This window comes from Pinus tabuliformis, chromosome Q (genome assembly GCF_031772625.1).
Source record: "Pinus tabuliformis cultivar Carrire ecotype Pingquan chromosome Q, CPIR1, whole genome shotgun sequence".
Taxonomy (NCBI): Eukaryota; Viridiplantae; Streptophyta; class Pinopsida; order Pinales; family Pinaceae; genus Pinus; species Pinus tabuliformis.
In genome coordinates, this window is record NC_142296.1 from 1295453729 (window position 1) to 1295476710 (window position 22982).

The following is a 22982-nucleotide window of genomic DNA, read 5'->3' on the forward strand; positions in this document are numbered from 1 at the left end:
TTGTAATTCCTTCTATATTTTTGGCCTATGAGTCGATCTTCAAGTTGGTGAGAATGTTATTGTTTATTGGATCAGCCAAAGGATCCAAGAGTTTTTGAAATGGCCCAACTATGGTAACAAGACTCTAAATGAAATAACCCAAGACAGTCAACATCACAAGCATTCAATTATTTACCTCCTTCAACTTCAAATATTTCATGGACTTCTCATTGTTACCTAATCCCAAGGGATTGAATAAGGGACCTTCAGGTTATGCGGGATTACCTGAACCACCCAAGTATTTCTCAAATCCCAAGAAATATAGTTTTCCCATCAATCCAGGGTTTTTGTAATCTAATAATCTTTTGTGTTCTGCAAATCCCATCAAGGAAATCTCTAACACAAAAAGAGTGAAAGGGTCAGCCCAGTAATCATATGTCCCTACTAGAGGAATGACACTAGTTCTGAACTAGGGAAGTGCAGTCTCCTGTGGGATTGGCCTAATATTGGCTAACATTTCAGGAGTAATGGATACAACAGCACACAACATTTTGTATCACCCATTGATGATTTATCCATAAGGGAGCCAATCTAGTTCAATAAAACCTCCAGGTCCTTTGGGATCCATCAAGCCCAACAGATCAAATCCAAAGTCATCAGGAAGGCTATAATTACCCAAATATATTCAAATAATTGGAGAAGAATCACCATTCCATATAACTCTTTGATAATTTCATTGGTGTCCTACTTCTATAAGTTTTTATGGATAACAGGGTCAACAAGAAGACACTAAACATATTGTATGAAGTGTCTAACCTTAACCCTTACAAGCTTCATGGGATCAGCATGGGATAGGAAACATGAACATACAAATTAGTTAAAAGCATGGGTAAACAACAACAAAAGATGTTGAATTTGGAATCCTTTTCAAATAAGTTTCATTTAGTTTAGTATATTAGCAAAAAATGATCCCACAACATTTACAAAAATTACCCCGTACCCAGCCAAGTTGGTCACCAAAGACCCCAAAATCAGTACAAGTAATCAAGACCTTACCTTCACTATATTAGTTAAGTGACTTTAGGAAAATCACTTTGCATGAGGTAGAATAAGCTACATTCAGTACAATATATTAGCAAACAATGATCCCACAACAGTTACAATAATTACCCCACACCCAACCAAGTTGGTCACCGAAGACCTCAAAATTAGTACAAGTAATCAAGACCTTACCTTCACTACATCAGTTAAGTGACTTTACTATAGTCACTTTTCATGAGGTAGGCAACCCTACCTAAGCGAATTCGTAGAAAGGGATGGAAAGAAAATCAACCCATTCTCCCCCACCCCAGTAAGCTTCAACCAAGCTTCAGATAAATAACATGAAAAAAATCCATAGTAATATTATTAATGAAGGACAATAATATTATTAATGTCACATGAATGACCAAGGAGATGTTTACAGTAACAGGTGAGTATATTCCTCTTTGATATTTTCTCCTCAATGGAATTCTAGAAAGGAAAATAAAGGTTAAAAAAATTTTGGCTCTAGAAGAGGCATACCTTTAGATCTTCCCCAAGACAGAGGACCTCTATAAATGGAAAGTCTACATCTCCCATTTATAGAAATTCTACAACAAGTGTCCAAACACTTCAGAAAACGTTACTTTCATGCCTTGTCCTTCTAGAAGATAAATTTCTCAGTGCTAGTGTCTAATGTATTTGGTCTTCAATTTTTCTTTCACAAATCCAACGGGTATTTTTTTCCATTCTTCCCTAAAAACTTGTTATGCTATACAACACCCCCCCCCCATTTCAATATTTTTCTTAATTTTATTTTAAGATGCTAAATAGGAAATAGGGTCCTTTTAGTTTGTAAAAGGCAATAAAACCTTTACATAGAATTCAATTTATTTGTTTCTTGCTTTTTAAATAAAAGTGCTTCAAAAGACCCTCTAAAAACAACACACATCGCAAATCACAATCGCTTAAGGTTAAGGAACATATAATTCGTATAATATTGTTGCAATCTGAAAGTATCAAACGTAAAGCTTCTTAAGCAAATCATTGACAAACATGCAATGTGATAAAGCGATCACATATCGCCTATCGCATCGTAGATTCCAAGTGATAGGTTTAACGGATCATTGAAACTTTGGGATGTGACAAGATTATCGTATCTCGCATATTTCCAAAAACAAAAAGAAGCCACACTCGAAAACATGCGATGCGATAAGATTCTCGCATATCGCAATCCCAGTGGAAATAAGTTATAATCACCTCAGGAATGCGTAATGTGATGTTAAAATATAATAAAGTTCTTTAATGATAATACGGAGAAAACATGATGCGGGCGGTTAAATAAAGATTTTCCCAACTCTATGTGCCAAGTCATCACTGATCGTAATCGAAAAAATTCGAAAGACTCTTAGAACATGGCGCTTACACCTCTCGACTTGCGATATGCGATGGCTCTTAGAATATTAAAATAATATATATTGAAATCTCTCATCGTAAAATCAGAAAATTTACGACACACATTCTAATTAGGCCTTAAGGAAACTGTGATGCGATCTATTTATTGAACATTTAAGTTTCACATCGTTGAATATGGCAAAGCATTAAGAACAGTAATGACTTCAGTCCTTCAAGATTTCATCTTTCGTGTTAATATTATTTCATAATACGAAATATTTCGCACCAAATGCTCCTACCCTGATTTTCGACTGTACTATTATCACCACTATTTGTTCAAGCATTAGCCGCTCTGAAATTTTTAGTTTATCGCTCTTCTCTATTTCATATAATTGCAGTTTGAATCTAGAAGTATGCAGCCAGCTAAAATGTCAAAGAAAGCCCAAAAGATGAAAGCTTCCCCTGCAGTAGCAGAAGGACTAGAAAAGGTTGTGTTGATCTTAGATACGACATGCCAAGACTGTGGGAAAATTTCATGGGAAGACATATATGATATGATGGAAAAAGAAAAGCCTAAGGTAACTGAAGGGTAGGCAACAGCGGATCGACCTGCAGAATCTGAGAACACACTTGGTGATTTAGCCGACTCTTTTCTTCATAGAATAGTGACCTGACCAAATATTTTTCCATACAATGACATGGTAAAATGGGTAGTTGAGGGAATCAATATAACAGACAGGATGCTATTAAAAACCAATGGAAGAATGTTTGGATCCTTCAAGCCTGAAGACTTGAAGAAAATGTATCATTTGCCAGAGTCTTAGAAATACTATAACAAATCATTCCTTAAAGCTTTCGCAAAGGAAAACGAAATAGAGTCGGACCCCATCAAACAATGGAGGCACTTCCCTAACAAACACAAGCACGAGTCATCCGGTATGTATTCTGTGGACTCTCTAGCATCTCCATATTGTTATGCTACCGCAATGATGTGTAGACTATTTGGAAGCCCCAATTCTGCTAAGTTTTCCATTGAAATGGTTTTGTTAATAGAAGAAGCATTGAATTCTTTTGTGATGGATTGGGTTACTATCCTATCAAACAAAATGGCCATCCAAATACTTGATTATAGGAAAAATAGGTTTGTGACCACTCGAGTTGTTCCCCCATTCTATATGAGTGCCTACATAGTCGATACCATTTGTTTCAATTCTGATTTTCCCATCATGGGATGGAAATGGACTGTTCAGGACCCAACCCCTATCCATATTTACCATAAATACCTATGGCAGAAACAATATAAGAAGCATTTTTACAAGATTTTCCATGGCTTCATCCTACCCATTCATTAGGCCATTTTTAATAGACCAACCCCTCGGCTGTCCGAGGAAGCTAGCATCGATTTAACTTCAATTGGCAGTTGGTTTGGGGAAGAGTTGTTTACATACATTAGGGTTTTTGGCAGCATTACCAACCCACATGTCCTTCCTCTATATGTCCCAGATAAATTATTGGCTAGGGAAATAGCCTGTCAGATAGTTGAAAAAGGGCTTACAAAAAATCTCAAAGATGCCAAGAAACAGTTATGGCCTGCCTTTCTGGTTCGCTGTGGCATTTATTCATTGCATGATTATAAGCACGCCCAAATTGAAGCCGAGAAAATAGGGGGTTTGAACCTAGCAGTTATTCCCAAAAGGTAGTATGACCCAAATAATGTTGCTTATAATTTCACTACTCAAGTAAAAGTTAAACAATTCATCCATGAGAAAGATGAATTTTATGACTTCTTCATATCAGTCGAGACGTTCTCACAAGTACACCACCTGGCAAAGATTAAGCTGGGACCGGGGAAAATGGATAAATTCATCTAATACAGGACGCAAAGTCTTCATACAATACCACTGGACTTATTGAATATTGCACCAGTCATCCAACAAACAGTGCAAAGCACAAAGCAGGATAAAACTTCTGAGGCAGCCAAGACAAGTGAGAAGGAAATTGAACAGTTGGACATAGATGTTCACATTGATCCGATATTGATCAAAGAATGGGAACAGTTTGATCAACAGATTAAAGGTCAGAGTAATACCCAAACTATTATCACACCAGAATCTCCCTTAAAACAACAATCCATGATTCATGAGCCTGTGATTGATAGACCATCCGACATGGACTCACTTCTAAAGGAAATTGAGGTAATCCCTGAGTATCCTTCGTCAGAGATTACACTCAGTATAAAAGAAATTCCATCGTTGGATGTGTTCTATAGCCCTAAACACAGAGTTGTAGTCAAAAGGAAGCGAAAAAGAGAAAGATAGATCAAGTATCAGTGACAGTTCCTCAAAATGAATCTATGAATATCATTTGGAGAGACTCAGAAGTTAATCCCTCTGAGGACTTGACCAAATTATCTCAGTTTGCAGGAGCATATATAGCTGCCACGATTGATAAAGCAACCGAAGTTAATCAATTGATCAAGGAAAAGGATCAGAGGATTAAACAATTGGAAGAACAGTTAAGGGTGGAAAAACAGAGGATTTATCAGCAAGCTATTGAAAGACAACAACACCTATCTCAGGAATTCAAACAGCTGAAACTGGCACATCATGAAGAGATCAAATCTAAGGATGAGCAAATAAAGAAGCTACAACTCTCAATGGATCAATTTAAAGATAATCCCAAAATTGAAGAGTTTATAAAGGAAGCCTTAGAAGTAAATAATTTCTTGTCTCAACAACTAACCCAACTCTGCCAAAAGATATCTCTCATTCATCCACTATGTATCAAAACCAGCACGTTGATAGATCAAGCAGTCAATTCCAGGTTGGAATTCGAAGATGCAGATGACAAGATTACAGATTACATCTCTTGGTAGAACACAGGAAAGGGAAGGGCTACTAAATTGCCAGTAATTGAAGAATCTCACAAAGAGATATTATTTTCAGAATGGGAGACACAGCTGATCAAAGCAGAAAGAGAAACTTCTAGGGCCAGGGTAGTGAGGAATAATATCATTGAACTGATAAATGATAACTTACATAGTGCCAATTTAATTTTTGAGTGTTCCCCAGAAAACCTTCCAAAAGCAAAGGTGTTGGAAAAACAATGGAAGCAAGATTTGAATACCAGGGAGGAGCAATCAAAAAATTAAAAAGTCTCAATTGGGATGCACATTGGTTCTACTTGGTCAAACCGCATAGTCAACAAATGAAAATCAAATGTCTTGCTGATGCAGCCGATCACATGATGCCAAAACTCTCGGATGTAGTGTACATAGGTCAGTTGCATGCTAGGATGAGTCATCCACCAGAAGTCCAAACTATGCTCGAGATTTGTCAATTAAAGCCACAGGAGGAATGATAGATGTGATGCATCTTTTTAGAGTTATTGCAATTCTATTTTTATCATGAAATCCCATATTTTGAGAGAGGTTGTTCCAACCACTTTAAGCACTTTTTACGAACAATTTGTTTTATTTTTACTATAAAGACCCTTTCATGTCATTTTAGAAAGGGTCCTGAAATTGTATTAAAATTAGATTTAAGAAGATAACACTTCTGCACTTCTGGATTTTTTTTTGTAGAAGACAAGGATCAAGGTTCAAACTTGTTATAAAGGAAAATTCAAGAGGACTTGCATTTCTGTATCTTTTTGGAGTTTTCGGAAATAAGAAGAACGAACCAGACTGTTATTCTCATAGCAGGATTCAAATACATATGGTACTTTTATCAAAGGTCTTCTTGTTACATGTTATGCAAATAAACAGTCTTTTGATTCAATGTTGTTATTATATGTGAATGCTCATACAATTTTTCATTACATCACTTTTGAGTAAGTTGGAATTGGTATTTTATAAGCACATATGCTGACAATTGATGTTATTATGAGATGCGCTATGTTTTATATCACTTTGTGATCATCATTCATGTTTAACTTTCTGCAATCAAGTGATTGAGCTTTATTAGCATTCGATTACTAGGAATCATTATAAATCGCATTAATATTGCATTACCCAGGTTATCTATATATAGATTTATATGTATATTTTCGTAAATTTGCAACTCAAACCATTTATCATCTCATTATATGCTTAAACCACTCATTCATCAAAACACATTTGATTGGGAAACTGGTCCCATATTATCCAGTCGGAGCCACCATCCCAAATGGAAAGGGAACTATATTAAGGGCCGGACCGGGTGGTTATCCCTAATGTTGGTGCTAGAAGGAGGGCCTGACTGTGAATGGCGAGTAAATCTAAATCTACAGGCCATTCTAAGAGTAAAACTCCCTCACCATCACCTCCAACTTCTCCTTCGCATTCTAAATCTCCTATTCCCAAGCGAGAAGTTGAAAAGAAAAATACAGAACCCACTACTAAAACCCTAAACAAGTCAGACATTATTTCTTCTGAAACCCCTGAAGTACAATATTTGATCCACAAATTGCAGGGGATTTCAATTTCTCAAGAAGAGTTTAAGTTATCCCAAGGTAGTGTCACTTCCCAGTATATCCCATCACAACCATTAACTAGAGAAAAGAGTGAAAAACTTGGAATCCCACCAGTTGAATTCCCTCTGCCAAGTCGAAAAAGGGCTAGGAAGACACCATCAGAATCCAATAGCGAGATTCTTTCATCATCATCCATACCATTGCAAGGTCACACACCTGCTTCTCAACTCCAGATCGTAGTCCAAACAGGTACAGGAGCTTCAACATCCTCTACCCAATCACTTTCAACCGCTTCTTCACCCTCTTCTACTAATAGCTCAATAATGGCACATAATCAACCTCAACCAAGGCCATGGACCAATCCAAGAGCTGTTACAATGCCTGCACCTTTGACACAATTGCCAGCTCATCCATAAAAATGGTTACCTGAATTCAACCCTGAAAATTGCCTGTTAGCGGAAGAACATATAAATAATTTCATGTTGTCCATTAATTTGAATGGAGTAACAGAAGAGGATGCAGTTGTAAGGTTATTCCCATATACATTGCAAGGAGCAGCTGGATCATGGTACTTCTCGTTACCATCAGGCTCGGTTAATAGCTGCGATGATTTTCAAGAGCAATTTTTAACTAAATTTGGAGACGATAGGTCTACAACAACTTTGATAAATGACCTCTAAAATTTGAAAGCCAAACCCAAAGAACCCATTAAGGAATTCAACTCACGTTTCAATAAGTTATTGAATAAAATACCTACGACATCCAAGCCTAGTGAAGAGGTCCAAAATGAATGGTACATTTCTGCGCTACCTTCAAACATAGCCATGTTTGTTGATAGAGCTACCAAACCAACATTAGCAGAAAATATGAAAGAAGCAATAGCTATTGAAAAACGTATCATGGCCTTAGAAAAGAAAAATGCACTAGAGGAAAGAAAATCCAAGAAAGTAACCAAAGATCCATATGACATGGAAGGCTTGCAAAAAGTTCTTAAAAATATGTCTAATGAAATGGTAGAGATTAAAAAGCAGGTAGCTGAAACCTCATCAAAAAGACCATTTAGGAATTTTAAAAGAAATCAGACAACTGATCCTAAACCACCAAATTCTATATCAAATGCAGAATCTGATTTAGATGATGAAGAAGAAGAAGATACAGCTTTATCAGCTGATGAAACAGAGGAAGAAGAAACAATTGAATGTCATGGAATGTGGGACTTTATTTTTCCCAACTCTGATAATGAAAGTGAACAGGAAGCCTTACTAGTAAACACTAGAAGTAAGAGTGTTATAGAACCTAATCAGTCAACTCAAAAGAAGAAAAACTCAAATCTTGTTACTAAAGAGAAAGCTCCCGCGAAGAAAACTCCAATTTCATCTCCTCAAACAAAACCATCTTTGTCTAATCCTCCATCATCATCAAAGACTTTAGTAGTTTCAAATCCCATGGATTATAACATAGTTGAAGATATGAAGAAGACTCGAGCAAAAATTTCTCTGCATGAACTTAGAAAACTCAAACATCAACAAAATTTGTTGCTTAAGGAATTAAATGCAATACCTTCTTCACCTCTTCCAATTAGTGTATTATCCAAGGCTGCCAGAGGATCAGGTAAGCCACCATCTAATAAGGTGGATGTAACTGATGCCATTTTAATGGGATATAGATCAAATTCTCATACTCCTCCTTTTCTTTTGACTTATGAGATCTACAATAGAAACTTGCATAGTTTCTTGATTGATTCAGGGGCTTCATCCAATATAATGCCAGCATCAGTTTGGTCCAAATTAAATATTGAACCCTAGAATTCTGTAGTTCATATTATTCAGTTAGATTAGACTAAGGTTCAAATTTTAGGAGAAATAAATTCAGATACTATTAGACTATCTGCTGATCCAAGAGTTGTTCAAATAATTGATATATTGATTGCTGACATCCCTGCGTTTTATGGTTTGATTCTTAGTAGAGATTGGTCTGAAAAACTCCATGGTTATATTTCAACGGATTGGTCTCACATGTGGCTTCCTTATAATGGGAAGCCAAATTAAATCAGAATCGACCATGAAAAGTATCTTACTCACACAGTAACTGAATTTGAAGAGGAAAATGAACCGGTAGCTTTCAATAATAATATTCTTGGTAACTATTTGGCTGAATCATTTTTTGGGAACTTCAATGCTCAGCAATCACCTTTCTCAGCTAGTAATGTCACCTCACAAGTTGAAAATTTTTCACAGACCGATACTTCTAAGTGTGTTGATATTGTAGATAAAATTGTATATAAACATGTAAATAAGCCTTTATTTTGGTCTTTGTAATTCGATGAATCTAAATCCAATGACAGTGCAAGAGAAGAACATATTTTAATTAGTCCTGAAGGAGAAAAAACCATGTTATCAGGCAGGTTAGAATTTGAGTGTACCAATAATACTACATAATATGAAGCCTTGATTCAAGGTCTTTATAAAGCAATAAGTCTTGATGTGAAATATTTGAAAGTGTTTAGTGATTCTGAAATAGTGATAAAACAAGTAAGAATTACTATTCATTGTCTGTTAGGAAATCACAAACACTATCAATCACTCACTCAAGATCTTATTTCTCATTTTCTAGCATTTGATATCTCTCCTATTCCCAGATCACAGAATGCAGCAGTAGATCTCCTGGCTAATGTAGCTTCTAAACTCCTTCCATATGAGGATTATAGTTCAAACAGATTTTATATTGAGTTAATTTTTATACCATCCATCCCAGATAATGTCACCAATTGGCGTGTGTTCAATCATGATGAGGATATCCTAAATTTCTTGACATCTGAAGGGTCTTATGATGACCAAATCATTGATGAAAGCGATCATGATCTTCAATTAAAACAAAAATCAATGAAAATCCTATTCATAAATATGTTGTTAAACTGGAAGATGCTTATGATATTATGGATAGATTCAAAAAGGTCACTAATGCAAAACTTCAAAGTTCAACTTTAAGGTTTGAATTAGTAAACCTTGGTACAGATACCAAACCACAAAATGTCAATCTAGGGCTTGGACTTTCACCTGATGAAAGATTTTCTTTCATCCAATTATTGAAGAAATACAAAAAAAAATTGCTTGGAATTATGAGGATCTGAAGACTTATGATACCTCTATTATTCAACATACAATTCCAATGATTTCTAACGAGAAACTTGTACAACGGAAATTAAGGAAAATTCACCCCAATCTTGAAAGTCAAATCAAAGCATAGTTGAAAAACTCCTTAAAGCCAAAATAATATTTCCTGTTAGACATTTGAAATGGGTCTCAAATTTGGTACATGTCAGGAAACAGAATGGCGATATTAGGATTTGCATAGATTTTAGAAATCTCAACAAAGCATGTCAAAAAGATAATTTCCCATTACCAACAATGGAGCAGACACTTCAATCAGTAGCTGGCTCAAAATTAATGTCTTTTCTTGATAGTTTTTTAGGATATAATCAAATCCTGGTTCATCCAGATGATAGATTAAAGAATACATTTAGAACTAAATGGGGAACATATGCTTATCAGAAAATGCCTTTTCGTTTGATAAATGTTGTAGCTACTTTCCAACGAGCCATGGACATAATTTTCAAAGGTTTGATCAATAAAACGGTCGTTGTTTAATTGGATGAAATAACTGTCTATGTTGAAAATGGCAACAAGAAATGCTAAAAATAACACTACTATAAATAGTAGTTTAGGTACTAGTGTTGGACATAGCAATAAGGAATGAAAAATGGAAGTGTTAAAAATAGCATTGCTATAAATAGCATTTCGGAATACCTTCCTATTTTAGTTAGTCCCTAAACTAAAATAGAGAAGTAAAGTTCGAATTTGTTCTTCGTAGTTGTTTGATTGATCATTAATTAATTCACCATGAGTTAATTAGTTGTAGAAAATCAAACATGAATTCTATGTGGGGACATGCAACATTTTTTCCATTAACTGAGGAATTTATCCATCAGTTAAAGAGATAAGGATGAGTTGTAATATTGAGTTTTAATTAGTTAGCTTAGTTATCTGAGTTAAGTCCAGTTAGATTAATTCAAACAGTTTGTTGAATTAATTGTGAGTTCAATTAGTTAATGCTTGCATGCATGTAACTGTTGCTCTCCAAATAACTGAATATTCTCTCATAAATAACTCATGCATGTCAGTTTAGTCAAAGATCCAATTGAGATCAAAGGAAGGGATAGTGTACTATCAATTGGAGGATTTTTTCCTATATAGGAAACTCATCCATGCAGAAGGAATTATCTCCTTCAGGTTTGTGCAATTATTTCAGAGGTCAGAGCAGTGTGTGAGGGATTATTACACATAGATGGCAGCTTGAGGACCCAGGAGAAACTGCGCAAGGAAATAGGAGGCTTGGAGGGCAGAGGAGAAGGTTGTGAGAGCCTTTGACTGTCTATGAGCAGCATTGTTTGATTGCAGAGAGAACAAGATAGTTTGAGAGTTAATTCTTTTTGTAACTCGAACATATTTCCACTTTTATGATAATACAGAGATTAGGGTTTTAGGTTGAGGCTTTCCCCGAGTTATTTCTTCTGTGTTATGTGTGATTGATTTCTCATTCTCAGTTATATGTGTTCTCTTGATCTTTCTCAATTCGATTAAGCTTCCACAAAGTGTTGTAGAAGTAGATCTTGTATTGTGTTTTAGTATATTGCATAATCTATTGATCTACAGTGGGAATTGCTACATGGTGTTGGAGAAAAGGTGATCAAAGCAAAGAACAATATACACGAAGAAGAGAATTTTAAGTTAAAATAAATAAATAAATTGGGCCACAAGTTTGCAAAGAAGATTTGAAAATTTTTGTGCAAACGTTTTAGAAACAAATAACAGATCTAGATTCCTTGTGAAAAAATACGAAAATTCAAAAGAGAAATGGCTGAATCAGAGTTCGGATGAGGGAGATATCATTGATTTAAAATCAGCTCTTTTTCTAGAAAATTTTGTGACGACGGGAAAGATGAAACAAATTGGTGTGCTAGCCAAGACCCTGTATGCTCTTGAGGTTCAATATGCATGCAAAGCCTTGAGGATCAAGGCAAATGTTAGAGACTTGGTGGTTGAGAGGGAGAGTACATTACCTTTCAACATGTAGTGCCAGAAGAAGTCTCATACAATTGTGGAGGATCCACAATTGGTGAAGCAGCTTTAGGAGGTTGTGGAGCAGCCACAACTAGAGAAGTCGAGAGGAGATCAAGTGGAGGCATCCACTCATGCAGATACCTTCAGTAGGTGGAAATTTTGAGCCAAGTGGGTAGAGGGATCACATGCATCCATACCTCTAGGTATGGGATGGGGTGATGTGGAGTGACAGTCCCAAGAAGGCTGGAATAGGGGCAAGATCATTGAGGTACCCAAACTTTTTTATTAGAACTTGCTATAGGAGCCCCGACGAGGAGTAGCAGGACTGGTTGAGTGGGTAGAGACAGATGCAAATGGAGTAGCAGAGAGAGCTACAGTACAGGAATCCCAAGAGAGTGTAGAGCTAGCAGGCGACAACAATACGAGAGGCACAAGAGTGTTGCACCAGTGCATGATGGCACAGAGAGGTGTGCAATGATGCGAGATGCATGGAGTGTTGCAGTAGCTCAGAGGTCAGAGAGGGAGCACTTGTCAGTGGCAGATGGAGCTTCAACATCAGAGGATGTTTCTAGCCCAACAGAGAGGTCAATTGGGAGATTTTTTGTTTCTAGAGTTTTTGAACCAACAACACTTGGGAGAAGTGTTGCCTATAGAACATTCCAAAGGTTCAGGATCAGGTTCAAGTTGAATGTCTTTCTTGTTGAGACGGAGAGTTGAAAATGGCAACAAGAAATGCTAAAAATAGAAGTTCTAAAAATAGCACTGTTATAAATAACAGTTCGGGTACCAGTGTTGGACATAGCAACAAGGAATGAAAAATGGAAGTGCTAAAAATAGCATTTCGGGATACCTTCCTATTTTAGTTAGTTCCTAAACTAAAATAGAGAAGTAAAATTCGAATTTGTTCTTAGCAGCTATTTGATTAATAATTAATTAACTCACCATGAGTTGATTAGTTGTAGAAAATCAAACATGAAGTCTATGTGGGGACATGCAACCGTTTCTCCATTAATTGAGGAATTTATGCATCAGTTAAAGAGATAAGGATGAGTTGTAATATTGAGTTGTAATTAGTTAGCTCAGTTATCTGAGTTAAGTCTAGTTAGATTAATTCAAATAGTTTGTTGAATTAATTGTGAGTTCAGTTAGTTAATGCTTGCATGCATGTAACTGCTACTCTCCATATAACTGAATATTCTCTCTTAAATAACTCATGCATGTCAGTTCAATCAAAGATCTAATTGAGATCAGAGGAAGGGACAATGTACTATCAATTGGAGGATTTTTCCTATATAGGAAACTCATCCATGCAGAAGGAATTATCTCCTTCAGGTTTGTGCATTTATTTCAGAGGTCAGAGCAGGGTGTGAGGGATTATTACACACAAGTAGCAGCTTGAGGACCTAGGAGAAACTGCGCAAGGAAATAGGAGGCTTGGAGGGCAGAGGAGAAGGTTGTGAAAGCCTTTGACTATCTATGAGTAGCATTGTTTGATTGCAGAGAGAGCAAGATAGCTTGAGAGCTGATTCTTTTTGTAACTCGAACATATTTCCACTTGTATGATAATACAGAGCTTGGGGTTTTAGGTTGTGGCTTTCCCTGGGTTATTTCTTTTGTGTTATGTGTGATTGATTTCTCATTCTCAGTTATATGTGTTCTCTTGATCTTTCTCAATTCGATTAAGCTTATGCAAAATATTGTAGAAGTAGATCTTGTATTGTGTTTTAGTATATTGCATAATCTATTGATCTACAGTAGGAATTTCTATAATCTATTCTAAGAAAAAGAGCAACCATTTGCATGATTTAAAGCAAATTTTTGAACGTTGCAAAAAGTATGGGGTTTCCTTAAATCCCAAGAAATCATTCTTGCTCTTAACGAAGGTAAACTCTTAGGGTTTATTGTATCCAAAAATGGCATATATATTGATCCTGATAGGATAAAGGAGATTTTTGATATCCCTTTACCACATAATAAGAAATATATGCAATCATTCTTGGGACAGATAAATTTTGTAAAAAGATTTGTTCCTGATTTTTCTCATATTGTTCTACCCTTGCAATCCATGATTAAGAAAAATTCAATCTTCAAATGGGGACATAATGAAAAGGAAGCTTTTGACTCAATCAAACAAGCAATCATTAATGCTCCTGCATTAAATACTCCTAATTTTTCTAGTCATTTTATTTTATATACTTTGGCCACTGAATCATCTTATGTTGTTGTTTTAACACAAATCAATGATCAACAAGTGGAAGCACCCATATCTTTCTTTAGTTCCAATTTACAAGGTGTTGAGCTTAATTATTCAGAAGTTGAAAAACAAGCCTTCGCTGTGTTTAAGTCTGTTAAACATTTTAGACCTTTCCTCCTGAAAACACATACAAAAGTAATAGTCCCATTCTATGCAATGAGGCAATTGCTAATACAAAGACAAGTAGGAGAGAAAAGAGCTAACTAGGTAACAAATTTACAAGAATATGATATTGATATTAAACAAGCGAAAATTGTTAGAGGACAGGATTTTTGCAGGTTGCTAGCATGAGCTTCCAATATACTAGATCATGAAGATTCAGGTATGATCCAGTTGGATGTTGGTGGCCACCCACCTATCCCATTTGGACCCCCACAACTGTCTCTTTCAGTCTTTTCAGTTTCCTAAATTGTAGCACAGTTTACTATTTTTAGCAGTTTTTCGGGTCCTAAACTTCCGGAGCCGTTTTGAGGCCCTAAACGACGTTTTTTGGAAATCTACCCGCAGTGATTTTGTATCTAAAAATCGTCTTTTCTGTCGTAGTCCTCGGAGAGATGTTTCCAACAGGCTATCATGCGCGTCAAATGGAGATAATACGACCAATTCGCGACCCCGGGAAGTTGATGTACCAACTTACCCAAAAACGGGGCCCACAATTTGGCGTTTCATCTTCTAGGGTTAGGTTTTGGAATGTGAAGGGTTTTCCATTGTTTCTCAACAATAAATAGGCCTTCGAGCCTCATTGTAACACAATTTAGAGGCATGTAGCCACACATCTCTTCTCAGAGATAAGTTACCATCGACCTAGCTGGTTTATTTCCATTTCTGGTTGTAAGCATATTTCAATATTTTCCATTAATGAAATGAAGTATTATTGCCACTGCATATATGTCTCTATGATTATCTCTGTATTTTATTGCGTTCCTATTTAAATCCGGATCAAGGTATGATCTGAAATCACTCGTGAATGATCTCAGTTAATTAATGAAGGCATTACAGACTCATGTGTTGGGGTGTGCCTATATTATTTTAAGCAACAGATCGATAAGATTTCGAAATACACAGGCACTTGAAACAGTAAGAGAAACACAGTAAGCAAATAAAAAACACAACAAATTTAATAAGGAGTTCACCCAATCCTCCTAGGCTACGTCTCCTAGTCCAACCTTCAGTGGTGACCTTTTCTATTATGTCGTAAAGCAGAGATTTTACAATAAAGAGTTTAATTTGAGTCTCATTTAACATAGAATGATTAGTAGGATTGTACTTGGATCCCCAAGTCTCTAGAGTACACAGACTCCCCTTACTGAATCTCGTCCTCAGCTGGTCTCAGTGGTATGAATCCAATTTGGTACTCAATACCGGATAGGTACACATAGAGGAGTTGCTTGAACCTCTTAAGCCTTCTTTGGAGTTCACAGACTCTCGGACTCTCTCTGTTCTGTCTGCTTGATGCTGCCTTTGCTCTGCAGGTCAGCTTGGCTTCCCTATTCTCTACAATTCGCTTCTCTTTCTCTACTTCTGTTCCCCCTTGCTCTTTGTCTATTCATGGCTTAAAGCCAATCTTCTCTCTGACTGTTCGTTTCCTCTTCCCAGCTTTCTGGATCACCTACCTCTATCTGCTGGAATTCCCTTGCTCTGCGTCATCATCACTATGTAACACTGCACAGAGAGGTGGCTACTTGTCGCCTTACGAACTAAGTGTCAGTTTGCTTTAAATGGTCGTTATTTCCATTAATCCAGGATTTGCCTATGAAACTGATTCTTCTACCAGCTCATCAGTCATGCCGGAGCTCAAATATTTATGTGCCTCAGTTTATTTCCCCATCGAATCTAGTCATCCATGGGGTTAATTATCCGTCGTTGATCTGGAGCCTCCGGATCCTATTGTCTCCATCTATATCACGCGGGTAAGTTGCTTGAACATTACTCACACGATGTAAGAAGTTTTCTCTCTCATCAATTGGACACGCGTCACCCGATATGCGGCATTGCGCTGAACGCAGCCAAACCTGCTTACCACTTGAAGTGCAGGCGATATCCTACCAATTTTGGGTGCAAGACCCGCCTTCTTATTATTTCTGCATAGTTTCCTGTTTTCCTCATGACTAAGCACTCGGGGCTTTCCTTCTTGAGGGTTTTGTCCTGCGATATGCAATTAGCGCTTTGCGCTAATTGCGTATCAGAAACTGCCTCTGTTTCTGGATCTGGGCTTCTGATTGCCAATTTGCATCCATGCGCGGTCTCCATGGGCCAACAGTCAGTGCGCTTTGACCAAGGGTCCTCGTTGTTCCGTGCTAGCCACAAATTGCCATTGTCTAGAGGTCATTTATGATAAGCTCATTATTCATAAGATTTTGAAGCCTAACATAATTTGAAATAGACATGGAAATGTTTAAGGTTCCAATTCAGATCACGGCCTTCCCACTCAAAAAGCTTTTGGACCACCAAAAGTTGGTTTTCACGCATCGACGAAATGAGGGTATAACTGTCTCACTTGTCCAATCTCTATCCATTTTGCACTACTTGGCTTGGAAACCTTGAGTCCAATCTTGAGGTAGTCAACATCTCCCCTACGTGTTGTCCTCACCTTCCTATCCAAAACTATGTCTTCTTGCAATTCATTGATATATTCAAGTAACAGATCATTAATAGAAGGCAATTGACTTTGCTCTTTGGGATCTTCAATTAACGAAGGTTCAAATAGTCTCAAGTTGTCTGCATTAACGACTGAGTAGATGTGCATGTAAGTTGGTAAATCAAGGCAAAAAGCATTCTCACCAATTTTCTCAAGTATCTTGAAAGGTCCATACCTTATTGGCTTTATCTTTTTACCTTCACCTTGTATTCTGTCTTTGCTGATATACAACCAGACTTGATCACCAACTTGGAAACAATGCTCCATCCGATGCTTGTCATGCTTTGTCTTGTATTTGGCTTGGCTCCTTTCCAACTGTTCCTGTACTGCCTGGTGAATCTTTTGGATTTTTTCAATGAACTTGGTTGCCTTGTCCACATCACTATGTCCATCAACTGCTATGTCTTTACCAAAGACAAAATCCAAGGGAGACCTTGGTGTGAAACCAAAACAGGTCTCAAAAGGAAATCTCTGTGTAGAAGAATGTTTTTCTCGGTTGTAAGCATGCTGCACATAACACAAATGTTCATCCCAAAGTTTGGCATGCTTGCTGCAATAACCTTTGAGCAACTGGATCACTATCCTATTGACCACTTAGGTCTGGCCATCTGTTTGTGGATGAAAGGCTATGATTTTCTTCAGTTTGGTGTCCATCAGTTCCCACAGACTCGACCAAAACTTCCCAACAAATCTAGTGTCTTGATCAGATACAATGGAAGTGGGTAATCCAAAATGAACCCATATGTGTTGAAAGAACAACTTTGCAGTTTGTTCAGCTGTAATTTTCTTATTACAAGGTATCAAAATACATGTTTTGTTGAACCTATCCACAACAACATATAAATAGTCATGACCTTTCCTAGATTTTGGCAGTCCTCCAACAAAGTCCATGGAAACACTTTCCCAAGGATGAGAAGGAACTGGCAGTGGAGCGTACAAGCCTAGTTTTCAATTGTCGGGCTTGCTTTTAGCACACATGGTACACCCTCTTACATATCTAGAAACTGTCTCATTCATTTTTGGCCAATAACAAAATCTTTGCAGTTGTGCCACCGTTTTACTTACCCTAAAGTGACCTGATATTAGAGAAGTGTGTGCTTGTCGAATTATCTTTACTCTTTCAGTTTGCAAAATGCATAGCTTCCCACAATGATACAAGAGTTGGTCCTTAATGTGATAATCCAATTCTTCTACTCGTTTTCCTGGACTTAAAGTTACATATACATCTTTGAAATCTATATCTTGAGCATATTGTTCAATGTAGCTCTCAAGCAATACTGAATTATGCTTAAGTATAGTGGATGCATTTATAATAGGTCTAGACAACATATCTGCAACTTTATTGTGTATGCCCTTTTTACATCTGATGACTAAATGAAACTGTTGTAGAAAACACATCCACCTGTAGTGTCTTGATTGCTGCAACTTAGTTTGGGAATGTAGATATTGAAGTGGTTGATGATCAGTATGTATGACTATCTCTTTGCCCATTAAGTAATGCTTCCACTTTTTCACAGTCTGTACTAATGCTTACAATTCTTTATCATATGTGGGACAGTTAACTACTGCAAAATTAAATGTCTCAGAATGATAACATATGGGTTTACCATGTTGTATCAACACTGCTCCCATGTCATAGTCACTGGCATTTGTTTGGATCTCAAATGGTCTTTGAATATCAGGAAGTGCTAGTATTGGTGTTGTACTAATATTTTCTTTCAAGGTGTCGAAGGTTTTCTGTTGTTTGCCTCCCCAATGAAACACCTTGTTCAATCATATTAAAGCATGTAAGGGAGCTGCAATTAAGGAAAATTTAGAAATGAACTTTCTCCAATATTGTGCTGCTCCTAAGAAGCTTCTAACTTCTGTAGCAGATTTGGGTTTAGGCCAATTTACAATGACTGCCACATTAGAGGGATCTATCTTCAATTCACCACCCCCTACTATATGACCCAAATAATTCAAAGATGTTTTGCCAAATTTTCATTTTGAGAGTTTAACATAAAGTTTTTCTCTTTTCAAAACATCTAGTGTCTGCTTAACATGCTTTAAATGTTCTTCCCATGCTTTGCTAAATATAAGAATGTCATCTAGATATACAATAACAAAATCATCAAGAAAAGGTCTGAGTACATCATTCATTATTCTCATGAAAGTAGTAGGAGCATTAGTTAAGCCAAAAGGCATAACTAGCCACTCACACAATCCCTGCTTTGTTTTGAAAGTAGTATTCCATGCATCTTGTTTTGCAACTCTGACCTAATGATATCCACTATGCAAATCTAACTTGGAAAAATAAATAGCTTCTTTTAATCGATCTAATAGATCATCTATGTGAGGAAGGGGATAAAGATTTTTGATCGTTATCTTATTCAGTGCTTGGTAATCAATGCACATTCTCCACGAGCCATCTTTCTTTCTTACCAAAACAATTGGAGACCCACATGGTGATGTGCTAGGTCTAATGAACCCCTTCTCAAGCAACTCCTGCACCTGCTTCTTGATTTCTGCATTCTCTAAAGCGGACAACCTGTACATTCCAATGTTAGGCAATGGAGCATCTTGCTACAAATTAATATCATGCACTATTTCCTTTTTGGGTGGTAGACCTTTGGGTTCTTGAAACAAGATATCATATCCTGAAACAAGTTTTTCTAAATCAACTTGCTGTTTAGCATCACAGCCTTCAAATACATTGGTTTTATCATGTTTCTTTTCCTTTACAACCATCAGTAAAAATTGTTTGCATGAATTTACAATTCGTTTCATCTGCCCTAAGTTTATGAGAGTATAATTATTCTTGAGCTTATGAGCTCTTACAAAGTATTCGATTCCATCTTTAACGAGTAGATACTTGTTATCATCTCTATAGAAAATAACTTTTCTATCGTACAAGTAAGGTCTTCCTAAAAAAATTCCACTTATATATAGATGAACTATATCTAACTCCACCTCATCTACAAATGTTGACCCCAAAAGAAAACTTAATTTTACATTGTGTAGTCACTTGTAGTTGTGCTTTATCACTTAACCAACCTAATGGATATGGTTTCTTATGAGGTGTAGTCAGTAATCCCAACTTCTTTACAATTGCTTCAGAAATTAAATTTACTTGTGAGCCACTATCAAACAAAGTATCAATCTTTTGATGCTTGGAAATAACTCGAATATGGAAAAGCTCATGTCTTTTTCTCTCATTTTCCTCATCATTAATAGATTGTGCAGAATTACTAGTAGATTCTTCATAATTTTTACCTTTTATACATGTGGCTGCAATGGTTGTTTCATCTCCAGAGTCCGACCCTAAATCTTTCTGAATAGCTTTAGCAATATTCTTCTTCTTGCCCTCAAACTTCTTAGGTCTCAGCTCCGGATACAGAATCCAACAGTGCTCATCATCATGCCCATCCTTCTTACAGTGAGTGCATGAAGACTTGCTTTTCTGTGCAGTGTTGGCCTTCCTCTCTTTCCATTTCCGTTTTCTTTTCTCCTTATTCTTGCTTGCAATGGCCTTGGATGATCCTCCAACTTCTGGGTTCCTATTCTTTCCTCTAGCTTCTAGATGCGTAGCTTGAACAGATACCTCATCTATACTAGTGGGATTAAACATGAGGATAGTGTGCCTCATGTAGCTGTGTAGACCACCTATGTACTTCAACAGAGTCTTAGGTGAGTCTAATGAAATTCCTAGAATCAAAGCTCTTTTCCTAAATTCTTAGGTGTAACCTTGTACACTTTTCCCTTTCAATTGGTGAAGAGTTTGCCAGCTCATCATGGCTTGTTGCATGTAAGCTAGTGGATAGAACTGCTTTTTAATTGCAAAAACAAATTCACTCCAGACAGAAAGAATCTTACCATTTTTCTTCATGTCAGCTTGTGTCCTGCCTTCCCACCATACCAAGGCAGTGCCTCCGAGGCATAGGCTGGCCAGCTGAATCTTACTGTTGTCTGAGTCAATACTCTACACTCTGCAATAAACATCAATTTTTCTGATCCAATTATCCAACTTCTCTACATTCAACCCTCCATCATATATTGGTAAATCAAATTTAACATCTAATTTGATCAAAGATGTCTTCTTTTTATGTTCAGGGCTATTAGGAGGTGTGACAAAGATTTCTTCTTTCCCTTTTCCTTTAGAGTGGTCATGGAGGAGAGACACTTCTACTCCTTTGTCTTGCTTGGAGCCTGTTGAGTCCTCATCTTTATGTTTCCTAAAGTCCCTATACATTTCCTCTACCATGGACCTCATGGCCATGAAACTATCTATGAATTGAGGGTCTGGCCCCAAGGGACTTTCCTCTGACATTTTCTTCTGAGGATAGACTCTTCCAATTTCTGGGTTAGTCTCAACCAACTCTCCTTCTCCTAATTTAAACTTTGATCTAGTTAGCATTCAACAACAAAATCTAGCACAAGCTTGTCTAACCTTAAACAACCTAGAGCTCTAATACCACTTGATCTGAAAATCGCTCGTGAATGATCTCAATTAATTAATGAAGGTATTACAGACTCATGCGTTGGGGTGTGCCTATATTATTTTAAGCAACGGATCGATAAGATTGCAAAATACATAGGCACTTGAAACAGTAAGAGAAACACAGTAAGAAAATACAAAACACAACAAATTTAATAAGGAGTTCACCCAATTCTCTTGGGCTACATCTCCTAGTCTAGCCTTCGGTGGTGGCCTTTTCTATTGTGTCTTAAAGCAGTGATTTTACAATGAGGAGCTCAATTTGAGTCTCACTTGACAGAGAATGATCAGTAGGATTGTACTGGATCCCCCAAGTCTCTAGAGTACATAGACTCCCCTTATTGAATCTCGACCTCAACTGGTCTCAGTGGCATGACTCCAATTTGGTACTCAATACCGGACAGGTACACACAGAGGAGTTGCTTGAACCTCTCAAGACTTCTCTGGAGTTCATAGACTCTCAAACTCTCTTTTTTCAATCTGCTCGATGCTGCCTTTGCTCTGCATGTCAGCTTGGCTTCCATGTTCTCTGCAATTCGCTTCTCTTTCTTTACTTCTGTTCCCCCTGTTCTTTTTCTGTTCATGGCTTAAATCCAATCTTCTCTTTGACTGTTCATTTCCTCTTCCTAGATTTCTAGATCACCTACCTCTGTCCGCTAGAATTCCCCTACTCTACGTCATCATCACTGTGTAACGTTGCACAGAGAGGTGGCTACTTGCCGCCTTACGAGCTGAGTGTTAGTTTTCCTTAAATGGTCATTATTTCTGTTACTCCAGGATTTTCCTACAAACTGGTTCTTCTACTAGCTCATTGGTCATGCTGGACCTCAAATCTTTATGTGCCTCAGTCTATTTCCTCGTCGAATCCAGTCATCCATCAAGTTAATTCTCCGCCATTGATCTGGAGCCTCCAGATCCTACGGTCTCTATCTATATCGCACAGGTAAGTTGCTCGAACGTTACTCATGTGATGTAAGTGGTTTTCTCTCTCATCCATTGGACACACATCACTCGGTGTGTGACATCGCATTGAACGCAGCCAAACCCGCTTGCCGCTCGAAGTGCACGCGATATCCTACCAATTTTTGGCGCGAGACCCACCTTCCGATGATTTCCGCAAGGTTTCCTGTTTTCATCGTGACTAAGCGCTCGGGGCTTTCCTTCCTAAGGGTTTTTTCCTGCAATAGTGCTAATCGCGTATCAGAAACTGCCTCTATTTCTGGATCTGGGCTTCCGATTACCAATTTGAGTCCATGCGTGGTCTCCATGGGCCAACAGTCAGCGCGCTTTGACCGAGGGTCCTTGTTGTTCCGTGTTGGCCACAAATTTCCATTGTCTAGAGGTCATTTCTGATAAGCTCGCTATCCATAAGATTTTGAAACCTGACATAATTTGAAACAGTCATGGAAATGTTTAAGGATCCAATTCAGATCAAGGTAGTACCGCATAAGTAAATGAGATAAGTATGATTGATTCTGAATCTCAATATGCTGATCTGATTTTTTTACTTAAGGAATGGATATGCCCCCCTTGAATTCAGCTACAAAAACAAATTTTCTCTAAGGTTAAAATCCAAACACTATGAAATCATTGGTGATGTGTTATTCAGGAGAAATTATGATTCTGTTCTATTAAGATGCCTTGAAA

General features: G+C 37.2%; 1 pseudogene; it reads right to left on the reverse strand.

The window, feature by feature from the left end:
- Positions 1–25: 25 nt before the first annotated feature.
- On the reverse strand, positions 26–22603 carry LOC149224565 (photosystem I chlorophyll a/b-binding protein 3-1, chloroplastic pseudogene; annotated as a pseudogene).
- Positions 22604–22982: the final 379 nt, after the last annotated feature.